At 35.2% G+C, this 26,607-nt stretch overlaps 1 protein-coding gene and 1 long non-coding RNA gene across 5 annotated transcripts in view; both read left to right on the top strand.

Moving 5' to 3' along the window:
- The window catches only part of ROBO1 (roundabout guidance receptor 1), a 702,920-nt gene that overhangs the window by 474,927 nt on the left and 201,386 nt on the right, over window positions 1-26,607 (top strand). The gene's annotated exons all lie outside the window — the stretch shown is intronic.
- LOC308193866 overlaps window positions 11,845-26,607 on the top strand; it is a 48,813-nt gene continuing 34,050 nt past the window's right edge. Inside the window, exons 1-2 of the long non-coding RNA XR_013950015.1 lie at window positions 11,845-11,942; window positions 14,661-26,607. The exon at window positions 14,661-26,607 is cut by the window's right edge and continues 34,050 nt beyond it. This is a non-coding gene — a long non-coding RNA (uncharacterized lncRNA). The remainder of the gene's footprint in view (window positions 11,943-14,660) is intronic.

Raw genomic sequence — 26,607 nt, 5'->3', positions numbered from 1 at the left:
TTTATTTATATATATATATATGTATATATATTCCAAAAGCTTCTGGCTTTGACTAATAATACTGTATTTATCAGTAAACATGACAATATTTTTTTATCTGCACCGACAATTAAAATTCGCCTTTACATTATGTTACAGACAACTTTTATTTTCATTTCCGCCCACATGTAAGCTCTTACGGTGTCTTGCAGAGACTTTTGCTCAGTAATTCTAATTTATTTTTTTATAAGTGTCCGTGGAAAGCTAAAATTCAAGTCTAGAATGGAATTAAAAAAACCAAGGAAAAAAAAAGAGAGAGAACTGCTGAGAAGGCTGAAAAAATCCAGCCAGAAACAGAAAATATTGTACAAGTTCAATATTATACTGTTAAATAGCTCATGAATACAGACTTTGTGTAGGATTTGTGTTACTTAGGTGTAGAAAATTCATGTATATATGCAGGCAAAATTTTTCTCTGTTGCTTGGCTTACAGTTTAGCACTTGAACACTGCCACTGGCAGTAAAGATTTGATGATCACAGTAGGAAATAACGTTGCTGGTAAGAAGTGCCTTATCACATGCATTACCACTGATTTGAAGGATCATTTTGGAGTTTCCTTGATATGTGCATTATTTTTGAGCTTTTTCAATTAGATGTGTAGCGTTTCTAGTGAGTGCTTGATATTTCTCTCCTGTGTTTCTGACTTTTGCTATCCAGCTAAAAACATGTTTCAAATAATCATGCTAAGTTTAAAAGCAAACATCTTCCTGTGATGGCTTTTTTCATGCAGCTGGTAGAATTTTGTTGTGATATAGATAAACTAGCTATTTTAATATATGTATTACGGTAGGCAAAAGATAGAGAGGGAAACAATGTAGGAAATGCCCAGTTCAAAGCAGTTCTTTGGCTCATAAGCAAGCAGAGAAAAATTACAATTTAGTGCCACCTTGGCTCTGTAGCAGTGAGTTGGCTCTCAGGAGAGGGAGGGAAGCTTCACTGTTCCAATGCAGAACAAGACATGTTTTCTAGGTGAGACACTGAAAATGGAAGCAAAGTTGCTCTACCTTTGTTATTTTATATTTTATTTTATGGATGTAAAATAAATAAATAATTAAATAAAATAACCTTGCAGAAGATGAATGTCTAAGAATAGCAGTCATCTTGAAAGACTTTTTGTTGAAAATCATTTTCTTCTGTTTTTATGGTTTTTTTTCGAAAAAGGTTCTTTAGGTTGTATGTTGTTTGATCTTATTGCCCCCCCTGTCTAGCTTTGTGCCATTGACTTTAAATGTATATATACAATGTTAGTAACAATTTTCTCTGTGTAAACACAGGAAGAGCAAACATCAGTATGTTGCAAAGGGTAAGTGGAGTTTGAGGTGAATACCCTGTAGGTAAAGTGGACTTGAAAGAGCATTCCAACAGAGCTCTGGCTTTTCTGTGGCTATCTCTGGTGCTCAGTTGTCCTTTGTCTTGCTCAGAATTATGCCATCAATATGTTCTTCAAACTACTGGAGAAGCAAATAAACCTTGCCTCTGCTGGGATTAATTTACTGCAGCCTGAAGCAGCAAATCTCTTCTGGCAACCATTCATAAACTGAGTAAGCTGCACCCTCACATCTGCTGGCAGCACGAGTTCATCGCAGAAGACAGTGTCTAAGAAGACACCAGAGTGGCCAGGATGGGAGAGCGAATATGAGTCTTTAACAAGTGAGAGCTATGGCTTTGAACATGTTGAGCCTGCTCCTCACATTGTGTAGAGTCTTCTCTTTCTCCAGTATTTGTATAGTTCAGCTGGAAGACCAAAGATCATTATGCTGTGAGAAGGTCAATCATTCTGGCTTGGCCAGTTACTTAAGGGTGACTTGATTAAATTTATAGTTTTAGTGAATTTACTGAAACTTTAATCAAAGCAGATCTTTTCAGTAAAGTTAGTAGAGCCCCGATTTTTCAGAGAGACTATTAATTACTGAAGCCACATTAATAGTTTATGTGTATGGATTGCTTTTTTTCTGGATGGCCAGCTATACCTTACCAAATCGCTTTAAAACTTTATTCTGTTTAATCAGACTTTGATCCTCCTCAGCAGTACTTGACTAAGCATGGGATAACATTGAAAATCAAAATAACACTCAAGGCCATAATCACTTTGCATGCCTTAACATTTACTGACTTCAGACTTTTCCTTCTCCAGCTTAATTGCAGTACAAAAGCGACCATCTTTATTCCTAAATAGCGCTTTTAAAAGGAGCTTGCAGTCTATCTGAACAATAAAATGATCTTGCCATGGGAATGTAACTGTGGGGTTCTGGAGACCTGAAGTTCCCTTTTTGCTCATTTACCTTGGACAACTTTGGTGTATCACTTTGACTTTTTGTATGGCATTCTCCTGGCTATACCATTGAGATATGACTTTAGGCATTACATTTAATATTTCTGTAGTCTGGAAATACATGCTACTCCTATAAAGGCATTCTAACTTGGCTCCGAACTGGAAAATGTTTTCAGAAAACAAGTATTGAAGTCCATGACAGATAAGATGTACATGTGTGTTCAGTAAAGAAACAGACTAGTTTTATAACTGTGATTCCTGACAAGTCTTACGTTGTTGTTTTTTTTTTTTGTCAGTGAACTATCAGCAGCAGCTACAGAAATGGTAAAAACTAAAATGAAAAAATAAATGCATGAAATAAGTTAAATAAATACAACCCATCTGTTCGTAAGTATTCGGTGAGCCAAAAAGAATGAAATGTATTGCATGCGTTGTTCTGAATGACTTCGTTGCTTAGCTCTACAAATTGCTGCCAAATTGTTGAATACGATATAAACTGTTGAAACTTGTCAGAATTAGTGTTCAGAATACAAAGATCTGATGTTCCTTTAAGGTTTTTGGTTGTGTGTTGTTACTAACATTCATAAATTATCCTGCGATTAAGAAAAACGATGTCGCAAACAGAAACGGTTTTAAATTGATGGTGAAGCCTGTGAGTTAGTGACTCTGTTTTAATAGAAGATTGCTTCGTATGTTTTGCTTCTATTTCTAAAATTAGTTGGTTCCAAATAGATCTTGGGTTTTATGTGTAGTCAGACTCTTTTTATATATTCAGTACAGCCTTTACTTATGTTTATACCTCATTTATTTTGTTTAAGAACTACTTATGTGCTTTTATCATTTAGTTTTCTATTGTTGATGCCAAATCCTGAAAAATTGGTCCCTGTAGTGTGCTGCAGCCATTAAATACCAGTCTGTTGCAGAATATCATTTGAACTTATTAAAATGTGATTCATCTGGTGCCAAGTTTATTCACAAGCCTTGTGCTGGGCCAGGCATTATACATCAAGGAAAAAAAAAAAAAAAAGGAAACTCCCGTGGGTAGAGTTGGACAACTAAATTCTGTAAGGTTTGTTAACTCATGTCTGCAATGAATCCAATAGGGTGCTGCTGTCCTTTTTCTGTTCTTCATTTATGTTTTTTCTTGAGTGGCCGAGGAAGCAGGCGCTTGAACATGTGAGCTAACAGAACTTCTGTGGTCCTAATCCCCTAATTAGACTATCTTGCACAGATGGTATTTAGATTCTTTTTTGTGTGTGAAGAAAGCATGTGGTAACAATATTCATGAATTTTTATAAGATCAAACATGCTTCTTAGGTTTTGCTTGCATATTTCTTAACCTTGTATTTGGGCCAGACCACTAGGTGGAAACAAATGTGAAATTGAACCTAAATACACAATGAAATTCTTACCAAATCACTTTACAGCATGCAATAAATAAGTAAAGGCATTGCACCATACCAGTGGTATTTGTGATGGGGCAACAATTTTTTCACTATCTTGGTCGTTGACCCCAAAAGTAATATTCAGTAAGGTGTGTTTTATAGCACTCATTCTGATGTTATATCCAATAGTATATTATAAAGGAGCTATGCTTTAATTTTGTTTTGAGTAATAAACACTGACAAAGACACTCTGAATTGTCAAGTTTAAAATACAAAGGAGGTTAATTTTCTACAGAATGACAAGCATTTTGGACAAAGTGATTATATAATGGTGGTGTCAGAGGGAGATGCATTATCGAAAAGCACTTGCACTGGAAAGTCATTGGAAGCCTTTTTTTTTTTTAATCTATCACATAAATATCCCTAGTATTACATACGAGAAAAAATACATACTTGAAAAAATGTCTCTGATAACAGTGTTCTGCATTTTCTTTTGTATCACCCATGGAACCAACAAATACATAAATGAAGCATCATAAAAGTTGAGATTTGCTGTGTTTGAGTCTCATATTGAACTTGCCAATTACAGTGACAGCTTCACATTCTATCTGGCATATACAGTGGTGTAATTGGAATCAAATTGCAGCTTTTAAATTGTCCAGAGTGGACTTTTCCATAAATGAAACTGGATTTTTCCATGTTGTTCTGATTAAAAAAAAAAAAAAAAGATTCACCATGTTTTGTTACCATTATTGAATGTGTTTGAAGTGTGGAAGAGATTCTCATAAGGCCTTAGGAGGAAGACAGACAGGCAGACATGCAAGTAACATGCATAGTGCGAAAACAGAAGATGATGAGAGGTGAAGAAAAGTTAAGAAATAGTGGTTATAACCAAATGTTGCGAATCTGATACTAATGAAATTCAAGAGAATTGTGTAAATACTAGCATTTTTTAAACAAATTATATTTGAAGACATGAGTAGTAATGGAGGTGAATGAGAAGAGTAACAGAAACAGCTTTATTGTTATAAGTAAGAAAGATGAGAATTATCTCACATAACAGAAAGAGTAATCTAAGAGTAAGGGATGTGGACACCAACGTATCAATTCCTCTATCTCTGAAGTTTAGATAATGACTTGGAAGGGACCCCATGAGAATGTGAAATTGAATGATATTGTCAACGTCTTAAATTCCAAGTGGAAAGTTAGCAATGAGTAAAAGTTAGCTATGTCATCTCAATGACTGAGAAATAATGGATAAATTAGGATTTTAGCCACTGGAGCAATTAAGTATATGAAAAATAAATGAATTGGTATTAAAATGACCAGATTCACAGATACAGGTTTTGTGGGTGCCATTAAATTCTTTATAGCTATAGCAATTTTTTTTTTTATTTTTTTTGGGGGGGGGGGGGGGGGAGCGGGGAGTTGCTAAGAAATATATATATTTGATATTTTTTATGCACAGATGGGGATTTCTTCCTTGCCCTCTAGTGGAGACAAGCAGCCCATGTGGTACTAGAAAAAGGGAAAAAGGGAGCTGATGTTTTCCATCTGAAAGATGATCAGTTATGTGTAGTGAAGTTCAAATGCCAAGTCTTGGTACATGTGCTGTCCCACGCTTCAGAATATTGGATTTTGTTTCCAAGTTCCTTGCTCTTCAGGAAAAGAAAAAGGCTAAAAGTTTTGTGTTGAGAACTATACCTTCTTTTCGTTAATGACCCAACTTGTCCTTCCTAATAATTCTATCTCATCTCCCCAGCATATGAGAATGGAGAGGGTTTGAAAGCTCCATGTTCATTGTGAGTGTAAATATCAGTGCCATATTTTTCAGCTAGCTGAATGGTCAACCTAGGACAAAGTGCAAACAGGAAACATTAACCGCAACTGATCAGGAAGAATCATAAAGCACATCTCTTGAATCGTATCAGTCCTGGTAAATATGTCTAATTGTTTTTTAAAGACCTGCAATGTTGGAGATTGCACTGTTTCCTCTTGCATTATTCTGTTCCGTAATGTCTACCGTGAATTCTCCTTGCAGCAGTTTAAATCCATTGCTCCCTGTTCAGTCCACTAGGGATACAGAGAATTGCTTTTCCTCTTTGCAGCAACCTTTGCCTATTTGATGGCTTTTACCATTCCCCAATATCAGTTTTCTCCTAGGTAAAGATGTCGATTAATGTCATTTCATGTAAGTCTTATTTTTTATAAGTTCTGCACAGTGATTACAATAGCAAAAGTAAGAACATGTTTTCATGTAGCTAAAATAGATAAGCGCTTGGAAAAAAAAAAAAAGACTTGTAATTGTGATCATCTGCCAGGATGTGAGAAACAGAATGAAATTTTGGTGGGGGTAAAACCAATCTTACAGCTCCATTGTCTGCTTGAAGCAGGGCCATTGTAATTTCTTCTTCCCAGCTTTCTAACTCTGTTCTTTCTCCACAGTGAGAGCACAGAGTGATTATCTCATGACACCCTTTCGCAGGGCATGTTGCGTACAAAACATGTCCACAGAGGTAGAGCTACTGTATTCATGACACAGAAAAGCCATGCTGCAGTGGGAGAGGGGACACATTCCTGTCTGTTCATTTCAGCTGCCAAGAAGGCAGACAAAAGGATGAAAAGATGAGTCAGATGGCAGATGGAGTTGCAAAGAGAGATTTGGGGCACTAGATATGAAAACACAGGTGCATGTGTTCTCCTTACCTTGATATTAAATGGCAGTGCGTGCCAATACTGAATACCACTGAAACAGGTAACATCAGACTCTATCACTTTGGACCTTTCAATATCCTTTCAGAATTTTCTTCTTGCTAATATACCAGTACTAAAAATATTCCAGAGAAAAGCGCTTTTGTTAAAAAGTGAATTTTGTTATAGTGAGTTAATGCATAGAACTCCTGCAGTTCTCTTAGCACACTTCCAGGAGACAGACAAGTGTTTCCCAATAGCATAGATGACAAAGTAGCAAAGTCTCTGCAGCAGGAAAAATCATGGGACTATGGCACAGTCATACAGTCACTCGTTGAGGGGACGAATGCTTGTTCTGTATGCCAGGTGCATTGCACAATGATAAATTAATTCGTTAGGATTTAATCACAGTGGGCAAGAGGAAGATCTCTTCGCTGTATTTGGAGATCAGATTTTGCTGATTCAGAAGTTTGGCAAGGCTTCTGCTATTGAGGTATCTGATTTTTAATCTCAAGAAGGAGCTATGAGAACTGGATAGAAGCATGAAAGGAACATTGAAACTGATGAACTTTTCAAGCAATTGTTGAGTGATCCCAGCGGTATTGAAAAGTTTATGTAGTAGCCTGGGAAAAAAGGGAGATCTGGTCCAGGCATCCTACTGCAGACAGAGTTTCAGTCGATGGACAAAAGAATGTGGACAACCCAGAAAAAGATCTAACAGTTTAGCTAGCCCATCTATTTCTCTTTTGGAGGAAAAGAGACAGTAAAATCTGATACCTCCACGGGGAGATAATAGTCCAAACGAAACAATAAATCCTTCTGAAAGTCACACAGTTACCTTAGTTCTCTTGAAAAGGCGAATAAAATAAATCAGACGTGTAAGAATAACATTTCTTTATCAGGCAGTTTTTCCTTTTGTAAAGGAAGGAGAGTGTTCAGACTGAAGAAAATGAGAAGGGAAGAGATTTTTTTACTCGACTCTGATAGTTTAATGTAATGGTTATAGAAGTAATCTAATGTTTAAAGAGCTTTTGAAAATAGATACTTTTTCCTTAGATCTGTATACTTTTTCCTCCAGTACTGAAATATTTTATGGGAAAGTTGAAATTTCAAAGTAAAATTGGATGGATAAATTAGAAAGTCATCTACACAAAAAAGAAACCATGTTGGCTGTTGCTCAGTACCATGTAAAATAGCAAGAAGAGAGAAGTATTTTTAGCCCATTGCGATAGCAAGGAAAGCTACAAAGAAGCTGGTATTAAAAAGCAGTGTTTGAAGTATATAGCGTTAGCAGAAATATCTTTTTCTGGTGGGAAAACTGTAAAACTGTCTTCAAACACGAGAAGAAATAGTTATCTCACACGTTTTTATTTTTATTTTTATTTTTTGTAATTCTTTCAGTATGTTTGATATTTAAAATGTTTGACTTGTGGCAGCAGAAGTTGGGACAATTCAAGAAGTGGATAGGCCAAGTTTTATGAAACCACTAACTACGGCAGACTTTAATGGAAAGGACCACATGTCTTGGGATTGTGTCTTGTAAAGAGGTGGTGTTACATACAAATCTTCCTCTCCTCTACAGCAGTGACAGCTTTAAAAGTGTGAGGTTTTATGTTCTAGAGAGTGAAGCAAACCCCAAAAGACCAGTCTGTCTTTAAATTAGTCTGTGGTTTATGGTAATGATCCATTATTACGAATTTGTGTCTTTGTAAGCTGCTGGCTAGGATCGTCCTTACAAAGGGAGAAACTAAAGGTGCTTGCTTTAGTGGTGGGGTTTAAGATTGTTTTCCTCAGCATTTCTGTTACCTAATGACAGGGAACTTTCTGCTGAACGTGCTGACTTAAAACTTTTTATTCAGCAAGGTGGCTTTTCTGCATCCTACTCTGAATATGTTACTCCTCTATCAGCAGTCTGATGAGAACTACTGCATTTTGGTGTTAGGAAAAAGAGATCAAACCAGCATTGCAAAGGCCTGATATCCCATAATCCTCACCATCAGGATTTTGTTTTGGTAATGAATATGACAGTGGGACTATCAAGTAGTGTAGAAGAGAAGTGAGAGGAAAGGGGTCTGTGTAAGATCATTTATTCTCTATTTGGAAATTGGTTTATTTGTATATTGAGTTTCATTTAACAGGTGAATGTTTCATCATACTTCCCTCCCTCACCCTTTTAATGATAGCATATTTTAAGGGAAAGACATAACAATTTGTCATTAAATTATATATTTTTTTGTAATTTTAATTTTAAAATATTGTCTTCCATTTCTCCATGGATATCATGAGTCTCCAAATACTTGTATTAGGACTTCACCTTGTAAAAAGGATGAAATAATTTTAAGCTCAGTATCAGCCGAAGCTAGTAATCTAGCACTGGAATGATGAACAGAAAAAAGTGAATTCACCTGCATTTAAGGTGAATGGTAGAAATGTCAAATACAATCAATGATCTTACAAATTAAAAATGACTGAATATGAGAAGGTTTATGAAGGTATCAGAAGATAACTGATACCTGGTGAGACTCAACTTAAAAATGTGTGGTCACTGTTAAGTAGTTAAGGAAACATTTGTGCTGTTGGTGAAAGTGTAGGTGAGATCTCATCTGCAATTCCGTATACAACTTTTATTGCAGATGTTCCAGGGACGTGAAATGAGACTAGAAGTGATGCGAGGGAGAGCTGCAAGAATGGCTGGGAGAATGATGAACCGTGGTTGTAAGAAGAAACTGTAAGAACATAACTTAGTGAAACTGAGAACTAAAAAATAAAATAAAATAAAATGTGAATGGTGTAGAAGAGGAACCTCTCTGCTGAAGACTAGTTTTTACCCAAGAAGAAATGAATACAAAATGATCTTAAATAAAACCTGACTAGAATTTTTAAAAGGGTTTATAATTTTATATGAAATGTGAGGCTTTGAAGCAGCTTTTTGGTTGGAGTACTAGTGGTAAAAGTATAAATTTAAGACATATCTCAGTAAATTTATTAGGAAGTTTATATGCTTCGTATTGGAACTAAGGACTAGCTTTGATAATCCAGAACATCTGTACTGATCATCTGTTGTTATGAAGTATGTGATGATAAGAATACATCTTTGAATGAAATGTATCAAGAAACGTATTTCAAGAAGGGTAGGGGTTTCTAAAACGTATCCAGTTTAACTTGTATGTAATTAAAGCTTCTACAATGTAAAGCAAAACTGACATCCTGTGAGTGGGATGGTCGTTGTTTTTCATTGCAAGTGAATGTCGTGCTGGAAAGTGTACTACACTGTTGCCTTATAACATGCGGTTAACTGTTGTTCCTAGTGTATCTTTTGTTCCCAGCTTGGTCTGAACATGCATAATTACAGGTAATGGAAGACAGCTGTGATGTACCAAACATACTTTTTTCCTTTTATCTTGTGTGAATGGATAATGTCTCTGACTGGCCTGTCCCTGACTGTGAAAGCTATAGTTAATGTTGCAACTCAAATTCTACTTTAAATCTCTATTTTTATTCATGTATGAATATTGTTAGGAACTTAATCCTGATATTTTTTTCTTTTTATTCTTTTGACAAGATTGATATTTTTTTCTTTGTCTCATAATAATATACGTGGAGGAGCGTGCATCAAGAACCCCTAATACATAAGTTATTTTACAAATTTTTTACAATAGAGATATTTCACCATTTAAAAAGAGTAATTGCTGTGGCACTGTAATAGTTTTTACAGGCCTATTTTGTTGAGTAACTCTCAAATGTTTATGATGTGTGTTGTCAACTAAAGACATCTAGCAATTCTTTTTTGTATATACTTCAGATAACAGTTGAAACATTTGTTTCTGCTGTGTGCTGATCTACAGTATATGTCTGATCAATCTGTGGTGCCCATCATTCTTAAAAAAAAAAAAAAAAAAAAAAAGATTTCAGAGGCCAGACATTTCTTTTGTTTCATGCTAATGGAAGTCTGGATAACTGTTTGAGTAACCTGGTCACCTCAGTCAGAAAGTTTAGTCACCTCTGTCAAATAAAGTGCAAGATAAATTCTTTGTGCATTCATGGAATTTGTACTAGAATGATTTCTATGTGCAGAGCCATCCTGCAGATTCCAGGTGTTCTTAATTTTCAGTGTATTTGTAAAAAGAAAATGATTCATTAATCAAAATGGTTATTCATGCTTTCTTACCAAACTTTAATTTTAGCATGGATGTTTCAGAGATATACCCTACTATATTGCGGATGCACCTGAGGCTTAGCTAATAGCTTAACTAAGTTCGTAGGTAAAGTTAATAGGTTCTCTGGGAGAGGATTTACTGAACTGGATACAACCCAAAACATACCTATTCTAGACATTAAACTTCAAAGAAAATTGTTATATACAAGTAAAATTTGAGTTGTCTGTTCCAATCCAGCTCTGGATATTAAGACTAGCTGATTTACTGTGATATGGTTGCCTAGTTTCTTTTTAATTGCCATTTTATATAGTTTAATTTGAAAGGCTCCTTCTCTGAGTCCCTGTTCTCTTTTTTGAGAGGCATTTTAATGGTTTTGTTTGTAACTGTATATATATGCCCCTTGCTTAATCTTCTGTATTTTGAAATCCATCTGCAGTGAGTTCTATGATGATTGCTTTCTTCAAGGCTGCATTTTCTGTTTGAGAGTGTGTCACTCTTAAAGTGGTTATTCTGAGGCTTCTGAAGCTTTCATCCAGTATGCAACAAGCAAAATGGTAAAAAAATGTATTCCATATGCAAGTATTCCTGGCCTGTTTCCTCTGAAATGAAGAAGTCTACTGCTAAATTCACATTTGAACTCAGCTGTTCCTATTATAAAAGCTGGTTCATTTGCAACAATTAATCTTATTGTCATTAGAAGGAGAAGGTAGCTGTTCTTGCAATGAAGAGAAGACAGCAAGTTTTAGACAGGAATAGGTTTTGTTTAGTTGTTTTCATTGGAACAGCTTGCCTGCTCAGAATGATCTGCATCACCTTTTTTTTTTTTTTTTTAATGCTTTTTTTCCCACAACTTTGGCTAAAGTTTTGGTTTAAATATAGGGAAGCTATTACTTTATCTGACTCCATCCGACTACTGTGAAATGTTGCTAAGGATAAATAGCTTTACGTCGTGCTGAGACTGTCCTGCTCACAGAAAAGAAATACAGCCTTGTTTTCCCTTCGCATTTGTATTGACGCATTTCATCTCAGAAGTGTCATTGACTCAAACATTTTGTTCACGGTGGTTCTGCTTGGTTCAGCTGACAAGACTGAAACTTCAAAAGCAGAGATTCTGGCTGGGAATGCATCTCGTGCATCTATGTAAACTTTCTTCACATATCTTGATTATCAATCTGAATATGTAATTCTATTGAGTATTTTCCAAAGTATAATTGAGAATTTTTAGTCCAACTGTTTAATTCAAATTAAGCTATTACATCTTTCTCATTTCTAATTCAACTCCTTTGGCTTGTCCTGTAGATTGATTTGGTGCTCTGAGATGACCTCAGTTTCTCCTGCCTGCATCCTAATGCTTTGGTTTTCGGTTAAAGACCAACTTGTATGAAAGCAGCCAGCCGGTATAGTAACTTTTCATTTCTGAAGAGGAACAATTTCTGTTGCTGGTCATTTACTGAGGTGTTCAGAGGGCTTGGTAGTGTGCCTGGTTTATGCAGCTACCAGGGTGTCTTTGACCTGTAGAGATGAAGTCTTAAAGAGACAAATCTTATAGGGAGACTTACAGAAAACAATGGACTTGGGTGGAATTTCTTAGATGAAGTAACTTTTCAAATATTTGCTGTTCTCCTATTCAGGGAGGGTGGAGTGTATGTCTAGGAATTAGCAAATGCCAGGTACGAGGTGTTCATTTAGTAAGGCGCTAAATGATCAAGACAGTTGGCATGATGGCACTGAACCCCTTCTGGGCCTCATTTCTTGAGAGGAACACAGAAAGAAGCACACAGAGGTGGAGAGGACAGCTGATGGATGAAGCCAATGGAAACTGAACTGTTAATGAAGTAATGGGAAGGAAAATAAGAAATCATCATCTCTGAGCTGATGCCTTTTGTAGTAGCAAAGTGACTTCGGTTCTGTCCTGAACACATGAAGAAAGCAAAACCAGAGCTGAAGCCAGTGCTGTAGAATAGGTTTGTCAGCTGTTTTACAAAACAGTGTGAGTGGAAGGGTTTAAGGACCGGAAAAATGAAGTGCTGTATTTTGATCATGATAGCTGGAGTTTTTGGAAAGTCTTCTGAAAAGAGAAAAACCTAGTACACGAATTAGAGAGGAAAGTTATCTGCAAGATATTTCCCATCGGATTCATAAATAATGTTTCGACTTGCACATAAACAAATCCATTTTTGAGTCAGCAGTTTGATATAATCCCAAAGTTTACCAGGGTCATTCTTAGAATAGCCTCATTGTCTGGCTACACAGCATGGACTCATATGAGATGACAGGAAAATCTCGATTCTGTGTACCACAGCAAGAGCAAGTCAGATGTTTCCATTCCTGTCTGCTGGAACCAATTTTTTGCAGCCTTGGCTTTTAGCGCTTTAGTAGCAAGTTCCAGAGGAACGGTATCTAATGTGGTGGCTGGGAGGGTGGTCTGGTTTCAGATCTGCCTGATGCAATATCTGACTTCCTGACTGGTATCTTTTTAAAGGGGGAGCGAATTGTCCTGCTGAATAGCTCCTTGCTGGGAGGATTATGCTGTGAGAATTAACAAAAGGAGAGAAATCTTCATGTGATCCTGTCATGCAATGAATAAAAAAAAAAAAAAAAAAAAAGTGGGAAACATTTGTGAGTGATAATTGGTGATAATTATAATGGAAAACACCTGGGAATATTAAATATGCACCTAGGCATCTGGGTGTACTATTGTTGATGCATAAAACATCAAATATGTAGAGTTGCATATACTTATTTTCTTCACAGCTCAATCATTCATTAAAAAAAAAAAAAAGCCAAAACTTGCTTTCTCCTTTCCCTTCAGGTGAAAAAACTACTGATTCTGGAATTTTTACTTTGCTGCTGCTTGCTTCCTCCTACCTTCCCCTTCCATTTTTTTCCTTTTTTTTTTTTTTTTTTCTTAAAGGATGGGAATAAAACAGATAATTACTCAGCCAAAAGGAGATGAAAGTCATTAAGATAGAAAGCATATAAGGAAGTAGCTTTCAAAAATCTCTTTTAGTATTTGTAACTAGAAAAAAATCTTATTTTCACTACTAAATTACAGGCTTTTTGTACAAAATAAAATGGGGAGGGGGTATTAAAAGTTTTTCTATGTTGTGTTGAGAATATGTGATTGTTTATTAACAGGAGTAAGAACTTGCACAATAAGGTAATTAAAAATACAGATAGAACTTTTGTTATAGTCTGCTAATTACTTCCACAATTTAATACGTACAGATTACATTTACAGATTATACTCTTATCTTCCAAGTAATTAATAACTAATTTCATCATTTTAATATGCATAGTATATTTTAATATGTACAGCATTTCCATAGATAACCATTGATCTGTCTACTAAATAGACCTATTAATGTTTTGAAGTCTTCTTCCATTTTCATCTTAAACTTCTTGTCCTCAACTTTAATCTTTAATTTTATTTTTCTCGCTAACACAAGTGAGATGTACATGAGAGAATTCAGTGAGCATCCGGTGAGAGTTAGTTTAGCCAAAATCTAAGGTTAACAAATAGTTCAAAAAAACCCACTTTGGAAGCATCTGTTTTATCATAGAGTTTTTTCATGCTCTCAAGACCTCAGAGACAGGTTTGTCTTAATGTCTGGCATTAATTAAGGTGTTGGGAATTTTTCATGTTAATGATACTATTGTTATTGTATTGCTTCTTCCATCTCTCAGACGTTTTCTGAGATTGTTCCCATATTTAAATTGGAACTAAGGAATGAATACTTCTTCAAGTATTGTCATGTAGGTATTGAGTTGTCTCTTAAAGTGCAATCACATTTTGAAAGCTGGTGCACAGAAATTCCATTTGAAGTATGTGTGTTTACTCAGATTCATACTTGCCAACATTTTTATTGCCTTTTAACTCTGTAACCTTTCTGGATCCAGCAAGGCTAACATGAATTTTAGTTAATTAAATCTGCTGATACCGAAGTTGTTATTCCCACCATCGCAAGGGCAAACTTCTGTGGAAAATTGACACTGAGGGGAAAAAATGATTTGTAAAGCTTTCATTGGTGTAGGCAAGGTGGAGAACCTAGAGTCCAGTTTGATTTTATAGCTCAAGTAGTAAGTGGTATATTGTTTGTTCTTGTCCCCCGTAGATGGAGCGTTTTTGTTAACTACCTTTCTGGAAGAGTAATAATGGAATCTCACAAACACTTTTACAAATAGAGGTAAACTGTAAGGTCCAAGGTTGGGATATTTAATGACACTTAGGAGTCTTCTGCTGTACATGGATGGATGTCTTGTGTGACTTCAGAAATACCTTAGCAGGCATTTAAGTGAGTGGGTAATTAAGTTGGACAAACATACTTTTGAAAGTGTGTTGCCAACTAATCAGCTTTCCCGCACTCATGACTATACGAGTATTTAAGTGCTTGTAGCTCTGCTCATAGGGCTCTGAGTAACTAACTGACACTCATCTTGGACCAAGTAGATATCCTGTTTCTCATTATTTGGCTGTAAAAACTTGCCTAACAAGATATTTGATAAAGTTTGGAAGACACTGTCGTATGAAATAATCTCAGGAGAATTTGATGCCTCCTTTTCCTGGCTAATGCTTTGTATTTAAATGATGGAGCAAAGTTTATGAGAGCAAATGTATGTGTTTGTCCATCTCTCTGTCTCCCATGTTTCCCTTAACTTAATGACCATTTTTGTCAAAAAACATAAATAAGCACCGTCAAAACCCCAGATCCAATATTTATGTAAAATGATGCAGGGAAGATACAGCTGAATGTGCTCATTTTCCATCATGTTCAGTAATTTTGTCTGCTTACTGAGCATGAGATAGAATTTTCAACTAGCAATTCCAGATATATTTTCAGCTTGCAGAAACTAATTTTTTTTTGGCAATTCAGAGTGTGTGCAGTATTTGGTTGGGCAGCTAGAGACATTGTATGTTGATGTGATGGCTTGCCACTCTTAGCGAGGTGCCCTGTTTAAAGCTGGAAAGTAAAACATGAGTTTAAAAAAGCAAAGATCTTTTTGCATGTGCGTGTGCACATGCACCTGTGCATCTACTCTTAAAAGGAGAATAAGCATTCTTCATCTTTGCTAAATGTAAGCGTTTCAAGCTTCCTTGCCGGTTTTCCATTTGGCTCAGCTTGTTCGTTCTGGATTTGTTAGATGTTTCTCTCTTGGATGAGGCTTTGTCTTTTGAAGAATAAGTTACCTCAAGATTTTATTATGGTTTTAATGCTTAGGGTTGTTATAAAAGTACAGTGTTTACCACAAAGTATTACTGTTTAGGTTGAGAAGCATTCATGTCTGAAGAACCTCAATGATGTGTTTTGAATTTTGATAATGGTATTATAATAATAGAAAATTGATGGTATGATGTAAACGCTGCAGGCCCTGAAGTACAATAAAACTGAGCTTGGTTGCAATTCCAGCATGTGTACAACTTACTGCAATTGCTTTCTGTCTGACTTGTCTTCACCTACTGAAATGAGGAGGAAAATCTCTACAGCACTGATTCATATCTGAAGGGTTTCATTTATGCTGAATGTCAGATGAAGGCATTTCATGTTTGTTTTACAGTGAGGGAGAAAACTATGGTATGATTTTTTTAAATATAAAAGTGATGTGGGAGATAGAACATCTAATAGTTTGAATCTCTTTTCCAGAATCAGTTAATTAACCTGAAGCACACGTGGTTTTTATTCTTGTCTAGCATAATAGAGAATAATTCTACTGCATTTGTTGCAAAATTGGGATAAGTAAGAGGATAATGAAGCTGTCCATATCTGTAACATGGGCCTTTTGTAAAAGATCTCTCTAAAATATTAAATTAGATATTTGTAATTTCATTCAGTACAGCTTTAAAAAAAATCCATTACTGAACAATATTCAACTTCAGTAAACATAGCAGATTGTTTTCTTATTATTTTCTGTTTTCTACTCTATTTGTTTTGAAAGCCTATTTCAAAAGTGCTTTGATTTGAACGCCAATGCAAGTAATATTTGCCTTCTATCTTTCTTAACTCATTTCAGAGTCATAGTTCATGTAAAGTTGGTTATCAGTGAGTTAACACCATATATTACAGGTAAAGATCTAAATTTGTTAACTAAAGGTTACACATTTGTATCAATACTATCTTGGAAGAAACTAATAGCATAAGCAATGAGCATGCATGCTGCTATTTCCACATTACAGTGGAAAAAATAAGATTACTATGCAATTACCACTGAAGATATTTTATACTTTTGTACAAAAGGTGTTGTTTCACATAGTATCAATAATCCTTTTGTGTTGCATCTTACTTTAATATCATTCTGGACGTTAAGGTAGTCGAGTCAAAATTCTTTAAGTAGGGGCAGTATAAAAAGTATGTATTCTTTGCTTTGTCTGCTTTTAAATGGGATATAAAAGCAATTTGGATACTGGCTACTTAATATGTAGAAAAAGCTGAAAGTTTTTGTATTGTGCTCAGGAATTGTGTAGTACCACTTTCTGGGACTCGCTATAAGATGCTTGGTATCAGGCACTTAAGATCACCGATTCAACCACTTGATTATGATGCTAACACTCAGCAGACTGTCTTTTACACCTTAGAAATACTTTAGAAGACATCTGCTTGTTGGGCAGAAAAGCCAAGTATTTCAGTTTCTCTATAATCCTATTCTAAACTTTACCCCTTTCATCTAGAGGAAAAGCCATTTTTTGCAGGATTTAAAAGTATATTTTTTCAAATCCAGACAATTTTTTTCCACAATTATAATGAAATACTTGAAGGTATATAAGTTTTCTCTCCTGCCAGCTACCCATCTTGAATAAGCCAAAATAAAAATCAAAATTAAAAAAAAAAAAGAACTTTTAATCATAACATTACAAGTTTGTCTCATTTTTTAACTGGACAATGTCATTCTTCTGTTGTAAACGGTCTTGCTTCAGTCTGCATGTGAGCATTACTAAGTGTAATCACTGCTTGATATGTCAAGAGAGAATTTTCACACAAAATGTATTTTAGTTTTTATCTTGCATGACACCCCTCCATTTGTCCTTGGTTTGCTGAAATTACCTTGGTTTCTCCTCCCTTCATATGCCTTTTCTTTCCTCGTTTATTTCTTGACATACTACACCTCCTGAGAAGGCAATCCATAAAAGGGAGTTTTTTACTGCCTCCCAAACACTAAATCTCTAAACAGATTCAATACCTGTAATAACTAAAATAATACCCTACGTGATGAATTGGTGGTTTCAAATCTTACTGTTCTTCCTTTGTGCATAGCTAAGAACACTTGATAAAACAGTGATTTCCAATGAGGGGTCACATCCAGGTCCCCCAAGTGGGCTGTGCACCCCTGTGGGAACACAATTTATGAGTGGTGCCTGCAATTAGTACCCATTATAATTTTTGTATGACAAATCTACTTCAGCAATTTTCCTTTTGGTTAGTATGAGGATCATTGCATTTGCAGTATTAGGAAATATGTAACTTCCCTTCTTCACAGCAGTGAACAACTATGTTCAGAATTATTTCCCATGTTTATTTGTGTTGGGGCTTTACTGGAGCAATATTTTTAAATGCACAAGTGGAGGTCACACTTACCTGCCTGCTGGTTTCAATTAAAGTTCCCCTTCGGACTTAGCCAAATGCATGGGAAGATTTTCTATGCTTAGTTGGATAAACTTATTTTTAATTGTTACTGTTTAGTTAAAACAAAGTCTATATTTTGAACAGAAAATGTGAAGTGTTGGGTAGATAGCTGTGGAAATCACTGTCATCTTTAAGGGCTACTTTTCACGTAGCTGGTTTTCTTGCTGTAAGTGAATTATATATTCACACTTATACAGTTATATATAACTGTTGTTCAGATGTAGCTCTTGAAGGACTTGCTTATTTGTGTTTCCTGTTTATTTGTTTTGTTTTTCCTTCCGTAGAGGGTGAAATAGCCCAGAAATAAAGAAAACTGCCTTCATAGAAAGTAGAGAGCACTACATCCTCTAATATAAGTTTGGACAAGTTATTGGCTTGAAAATAGTTATGAGTCCATGTTTCAGAAAGAGGATTCTTCAGAGAAAAAAATACCATAACGCAAGTGCCCCTTCTGACTTCCAAGTACTGCTTATTCTGTATGCTAGAAAGAGAGGGTATGGCTACACCTATCTGTTTCTTTTCTTCTGGGACCCTACTTCTGCAGTGAGGATGAAGGAGGGTCAGTGAAGCCTGCAAGCATATTCAGAGCAAGTCACAATGTGAGGTATATAATGGCAAATCATGTGTTGAAGACTTTCTTCTTTAACAGTTTTCCTTTTAGACAACTATTGTGAGTGACTGTGGGCATTTAGTTTGATTTCAGCAAGATGACACAATAAGGATAAGGCAGGTTGTAAAGTTTTCACAGTCCTCCCAATGGGCAAAAGTGGAGCAAATCCTGAAGTTCAAGCTTATTTTTCTGTTTTAAGTAATAGTGATAAAATTTGCTTTGACAAAGAACTCATTTCCTTTTGAACACTGTTTTATTAAATATGTTTTCTGTGGTAAAAATGAGAGAGCAGTAAAGCATTTTTTTTAAATGGATTGATTTTTTTTTCATTAAGTCAGAATAGTTATGCTGTGTAACTATTTTGTTCAAATACGTACTTGCTTGTTCTTCAGTTGTGCACTTCTTAAGATACTAGAGTTTGTTTTCCCACTGGCAAACTGCTAAAGTGCAAACAATTTTTGGCCTGAAAGCAGATGAAATAATCATCAAATTGGAGTTCATGAGAAGGTAAGCTACTTATTGGCACATGTTGCAAATCATGTTTGCCTACTCAATCCCTATTTTGAATACTGTGGATTTATTAACTATGCATGTTTAGAAGGATTTTACTTAGCATACTATTTTTGCATTCAAGCAGTAGATTAACTGGAAAACGAGTCATTAAACATTATTAACATTTATTTTCTGCCAGGTAGAGACAAGCTTGAAATAACATTTTACTTCCTGTGACAGTAAAAGTGAAGCAAAGGAAGCATGATTAGAACAGGTTACTCCAGTGAATGGCAGTTTCTCTTTGGAACAGATTTTAGTGGCTTCTAATGCACCTCTATCTTCATCTTTTCCTTATTCATCTATACAAAGCCCTTATAAACCCTTAGTCATCGTATAAAGCAAACCCACAAAACTGAATTTGAATAAGTATTTTACAAAATCTAAAATGGCTGTTGTCCTTGGTTACACTGATCTTATTACTTCTGCTTTGATAATTGAAGACAGCCATCTAAGGAAATCATCTGTTTTTACATAAATTATTGTTTTGTATTGGATCAGCTTTACCATTCATTTCCCCTCTGGTTTCATTTGATTGCACCATTAAATCTTATTTTCATTTTAATACAGTAGAGTAGGTCAATCTATAATTAAACATGTTCATTTTTGTTAAATAGTGCCACATCTGGAGCTATGTTAAGAATAGTTATTTCCTTGCCAGTGTTATAAGAATATGGACAGAGATGCAGTGAAAGTAAGTTCAACATTTTCACTTCATATTTCCTGTTGGTGTAAACTTCTGAATGTGATACATCAAATGCACCTTTCAGGAGTAAAGGAAGATTGCTTAGGGAATAAGTGTATGTAATGCTATAGATAAAATATTTCTATATATTATTCATATAGATTATAGATTTAATACTCATGTATTATTACCATGTCTGGTATTATTTTCTCCAATCATTTGATGCTTCCCAATGCTAAGAATTTAGGAAACAAAATTATAATAATTGTGTGCAGAGAATATATTGTATGTAATCCATAGGAATTGATACTTTCTGACTCTCTGAGTATTTGGCTGAATTTTGTGGAGTATTCATTGCTGAATAACTTAAGAGTTAGCATTTGATTAGAAGAACTCTTAAATGTGGAAAATATATTAAAAGCTGTTGAGTGTTTGATCTGTTAGCACTTCATAGGTCAAAGATGCTTAGGGGTCACTGCACTTCCACAGATAAAGACATCAGAGTAACCATGGGGGTTGTATAGATTATTATTTCTACTGTAGTCCTTCCAGAGGATTAATAGGCTAGCTTTACAGTTTTTGTTTAACAGCTTTTAGGACAGTCAGATGACTGAACTTGGAACTTCTTCCACCGTTTATTTAGTTTTTTTTTTTTTTTTTCTTTCCCCTTTAATATAAATGTTCTCTGAGTTACAGTGAGTGAAAGGGATGTTTTGTTCTGTAAATCCTATTATGAACCTTGCCCTTTTTATTTTCTCTATCTGGAAACATTTTGTGACTTTTAATGAGCTAGAGCACTGGATGGAAGAAGATTTAGACTTCTTGTATGCATACTGCTGGGCTTGCAGCTGTAACACAGATAAAAAATGAAAGTGTGGCTTAAAGAAGTGGAATGTCTGCCACAGGTCTCAGCCTGGACTTTCCTAACAGCCTATGGACTGTGTAAGTGGTAATGCTTCCTGCCTGGAAGTAGTGGCAGAAAGTCAAACATCAGTTTTATCCTAGTTGCACTTGATTACTCAGTTACCTACGTGAAGTTACTCTGCAGTAGCTGAATTCTGCATGTATTCAGTTTAGGTTGTGTGAGGATTTTGTTATTTGTTTGTTTGCTTGCATATTAAAGCAATTTGGGTGGTTTTTTTTTCGTTTTTTTTTTTTTTTCCTGTTTTTGTATTGCATCTTTTTTGTGTGTGTTTCTTTGTCTGTCCTTTCCTAAAGCTAATGCTCTATGTTCAAAACAGTAGAAATGGCCCTTTTGCTATTCGTGTGAAATGCCAACTTAAGAAAAAAAAAAAAAAAAAAGAGAGAGAGAGAAGCTATTAGGAGGCTGGAACTGTTTACTGATATTTATGGGTTCTCGGATGCCATTTGTTATACATGAGCCATCACAGCTGAAAGATACGTGCAGGATGTACAGTGTGTAGCATGATGTTATGCCAGTTCAGCTTCTGCACATCTGGCAGAAAAACAGCGTGATGTGTTGCCAAAATGCTAACAAGGGCCTATGTGTATTTTTTCCACTGAAATATTTTCTGAGTCACCAGTGATCCATGTGGCAGTCGCTGATTTCAGAATGCTTTGTTCATGCAAAATCCACTAAATCACAGTCTAAATACCAAAGTCGTACACTCCATCATCCCTCACTGCTCTTTCATCATCTCCAAAATACAAATATTGTAGCAGTCCTTCTAGCCACTTCCTGAATGTAGGAGGAGCCTTTCAGGTAGTGATGGTGTTAGGCTTCAGGTTTCTGTGCACATCAGTGATGACACATGAATTGACCTTCGAGGATATTTTCTGTAAAATCACTGGTCTGTAAAAGAGTTGAACCTTTTAGGAGAGGGATAAATGGGCTACTCCCCTCTTAACCTCAGGAGACTTTAGGCCCTGCCTTGCATGGAGATGCAGGCCCCGTTTATGCTGGTAGGCCACTTTGCTTTTGTAGCGGTTCCAATTATACTTTTAAGCAATGTAAAGGTGCCTCGAGGTTTGTATATTTACATCATTATAAAAGATTCTTGAATAACCATATAATTATATATATATATATTTTTACAGAAAATCATCACCAATAATTCCATGGTACAGTCTAATACTTAGCAGTGACGCAGTGTTTTGCATGCAAAATAACTACCTATTGTGTCAAAGTCCACAATGCTGTGTCCTTCAGTGGAATGTCACAGAAGACTGCCTGAAGGAACAGTTTTTTGACCACTTTTCAGTTGCTACTTCTTATTAGCCCCAAAAGAATAGCATCTCAAAAGGTGAAACTTTTGCCTCGTTAAGTCCTTGGCTTCACAAGGTAGTTGTCTCACTGAGACTGCCTTACAGGAGAAACTATCATGTTAAGCAAAATATATGCACTCCCCTTCGTTCTCCTGCTCTCTCTCACATATGCACATAAAAGAAATATACGATGTGGAAAGGTGAAGAGATCTATCTATCTTGCTAGAGCACCAGGCACGGCTAGTTTACAAGTCAATCAAAACTTCATAGCATATGATGTTATAAAGCAGATATTAAAATACATAATTAAGAGATGATAGCAAGTGACCCAAAATGTTTTGCTTGTTCTCTCAGGTCCCAGTGAACGCACATGAAAAAATGTATCATTCATGGTTTTAGAAGATTCAAGCCTCTAAAGGTGGTCTTGGGAGACTAGTTGTGATGATCTCTGTATTACCCAAACACCGACCACTGCAAATCAGTATTCCATAAATGACTTAGTTATTCAAGATCCTCTATGTTTCCTGTCTTCTGTCTCTTTTCAATTAATTAAACATTTTTAGAAAACTAAACTCTTTTTTTTGTGACTGTTGACTTCTCTCTCAGGCAGAGATAACATGTCGCGGTCCTAGCCAGGGGAGCACTTTTTATAGCTGTTGCATCATCAACAGCGTACATTAAAATAAGAACAAAAATATTTAAAGTCAGCAAGCTTTTTGAATAAAACAATGATATTAGTCCAAGAGAGTAATAATGTCAGAATACCAGCTTATTCAACAATTTCCTGCTTTCTTCATCATTTCGTTTCTTTGGGTTGTATTCGGCATAATTGTTACAGTTGCTTTATTTCATCTAATGCATAAGAAAAAAAAAAAGCACTTTTATTCTTTTTTTGTATGTAGTAGGTCAACTAAGACATTAGTGGCTGTAAATTACCTTCTAGAGATATTGCGTTTTTAAAAACAAACCATTTGTCTAGTTTTATTAATGTTTTTTTTTGCTTTCATTTGTTTGCTGAAGTATTACTTGCCCAGTTTATTTTTTTCAAGTATGCTTGCTTTGTGCTGCTTTATGCTCATTAACTATAAGAGGATGAAATGCAGGCCAGTTCTTGGCAGTTACTGTTCTGAAGGATAATATATTTTCTACTTGCAGTATCCTTTGATGCTTCAGAAGTCATGTCCTTTCTAGATAGAAAGAATCAAATGTTACATTTTAATTAGATATAAGCGCAATGCTTAAGTCCTTCTGGACAGTAGCCATGACACTCTAATGAAAGTCATGTACCTTCCACTTAGCACTCTTATCAGATCAGTACAAGCACACTCTCCTACATGCAATAAATGCATGCCATATAGCTTGATAGCTATTACTCCATGGAGCAAATTGTTGAAAAAATAAATGTTATTACTCTGATATATATTCTGTGTTGCCTTCTCTTTCCACTGAAGTGTTCACAGTATCATAAGGATGTTGGTGGTCTCCTGAATGTGATTTCTGCTATAGAATTATTTATGAATGGTCTATAATTGTAAATTACATAGTTTTTGCATCTGCATGTTACATAAGCATAATCTTTAAGATATAAAAATCCCTTCAATACCTTAGGCTAATGCTATGTACACTTCTGTGAAATTAAAGCATATGGCTGGGTTATTTTACAAGTCTAAAGCAAGGAATATAATAACCTCTGCTAAACAATGCACGTTTTATCTTTTTATCTGATTGAGTTGTAAGGATTAGTAAGAGAGATGGTCAGACTTGTTTTACTGAAATATTCAGGTAATTTTTCTTTTGCCTTTGTGTGTACGCTTTAAGTGGTTATTCCAGTACGGTGCAATTCACTTGTCTGCACCATAGTGTTTCACAGGGCTGAATTTGAACAGGTTAACAGGGGTATAGAATAGTTAGAAGAAACATCATGTCCAAATTAGCGAGTCAGGAAGTCAAGAGCAGAAACAAAACTAATGTTACCTTTTTTCTTTTTTTTTTCTTCTTTCTTTTTACCCTACTAGGTAGGGTAAAAATAGGAAAACAGTAATTCTGTGCTTGGGAGGAGCATGTTCAGACTTGAGCTGTCATCTTGTCAAATATGTATATAGTTCTATCTGAATAATAAAATGTGTGTTAGTTTAAAAGGAATGTGTATGTTTATAACACAAAGTCACTGTTGTTTTAGGAGTGATTAGATAAACCATTGAGGCTTATATGCAATGTATGCTGTGCATAATAAATTACTGTGTTTGCCTTTTTAAAGGCAGTGTAGTCACTTCACTTTTGGCTCCATGAGATCTGGAATCCTTGGCTATCACTAGACAATGTCTAGATGAAAAAGCCGTATATAGGAAGAAGAGACTGCCCTCAAATAATCAAGGGGTAATCTTTGGTTTTCAAGATCTGGCTGTGAGTTGATTTCCTCCAAAGGTGGGAATAGTTAGCTTCTGTAGTTTTGTGGGCTAGCTGCTAACATTGTTGTGATATATCATCCTATCAGTGCCTGTTTATTTCAGGTTGAGAAATGGCAGTGCATATCTGATTTTCTTAACTGTTTTTCTTGTTTGAACCTACAAGATGTGTGACAATCCTATCCATATCTAGATCATCGTTTCTACACGTAGACTTAAGCGCCTGTGGTCTCCATGGTCTTCTTACTATCTGTGTGATAAAGCTACTAAATATTTTAAACTAAAAAACAAAATCCAAAAACATAGTTGACAAACTTTAACTTACTAAAAAAAAAAAAAAAAGGAAAAAAAAGGGGCGATACATTCCATTATTATCTGTTTCTATTTCAGAATTTTAAGTACGTTTTCCAACCTTAAAATAAAATTGCGGCTTCTTTCCGAGGGAACTAGAAAGCAACACTGGAAAATGTTTTTAGTGCATAAAGCTTTACAAGACTGGGGTCTAAAAATGTATACAAATTATGACAGTGATAAGTGCTTTTGAAGTGTAGGCAAGCTGTGAAATGGAGGTCTACATGGTAAAAATCATTGTTGATTGAAATTAATGATAGTTTTATTATCTCTACTGAAAGCATGTGTTTTATTTTATTTAGATGATAAACTTTTGGTTGTGAATGAGTGAACAGAAAATGCTCATTTGTTAGTCTTTTGTTTAATAGCTGCAATCACTGTCAGAGGATTGCTGAAAGGAAGACAAATAAAATGAAATATAAGACTTAGAATATTAACATTTTTCAGGGTTGAAGTAAAATCAGGGACCTGACCCATATCATTACCACTCATTCTGGTGACTTTTTGATCACTTAGATCTATTTTTCTCTAGAACTCATTTCCTTTAAAAATGTAAGAGGTTTATTAATTTAAAGATTTTTTTCTGTTAATGTACTGAAAAATATTCATGGTATTGTTTACAGCCTCAATGATAAATTAATGTATTCTTTGTAAAACAAAAAATAACAATTTTTAAAAATGGGAACATTCAGAATGCTAGTGAATGTGATTTAATTGAAATTATTGAGTCATCCAAATAAATTCTGAGAGGAAAGTGTTTTCATAAATGATCTTTTTGACTTTACCTAAAATGTACTAAAACGCTCATCTTAAATGTAAGTGTGATGTAGACCTATACAAGATCCTTAAATGGCTTCAGGGCTGGCTCTAGGTTGGTAAAGCATTAAGAAGTTTGACTTTGTACCAGAAGTGGTTTTTCATTTGCCAGCTTCTTGCACGGAGTTAAAATACTTTGTGGATTTGCAGTAAGGCCTTTGGAACCATAGGAACAGGCTTTAGACTCATGTTATGTTTAATGCATAACATTTGTGAGTTATTCGCAGTATTTATAAGAAATGGTTAGCTATGAAATATATATGCTTGTTAATGGTTTTAATTTTTAGTATAGAACTTGAAAAAGGTAGTTACAGATACCAGATCTTATCCAGTAAGGTTATCTTAGTTCTTTATGTACTTTTCTTTTAGAACTTTTAAATGTCTGAAATTTCGGTTAGATTCTGTGTGGCTCACAAACTTTGTAGTTAAGAAGTTACTCTATATGTCATGTCCAGAAGTTTGTAGTGTTATTTTCAGGAATCAGGGCCTAGAAATTGAGTTGGGACTCCACATAGTTAACACATCTCAGCTTTCATAACTTTTGACGTTTTTCTGGTGGTGGTGAGCATGATGGGATTTCTTTTTAATAATAAATAAATGAATAAAAGAAAAGAAAAAAGTTAAGGGGTACTTAAGCAAAAAGTCTGTTTGATGTATAATTACTGCAATGCTAGTTTTATCCTAACATCTCATGTGATCTCATTTGTAATCTGTTAGTAGTTTCTGTATGAACATAAAAATACAAGAAAGTCAACACCTTTGGTATTGAATTTAATTCAAGTACTTCTCCATTAGTTCATTAAA

The sequence above is a fragment of the Anser brachyrhynchus genome (assembly GCF_964034855.1).
Source record: "Anser brachyrhynchus genome assembly, chromosome: 1".
Lineage (NCBI taxonomy): Eukaryota > Metazoa > Chordata > Aves > Anseriformes > Anatidae > Anser > Anser brachyrhynchus.
This window is presented reverse-complemented; position numbering and strand designations above follow the sequence as displayed.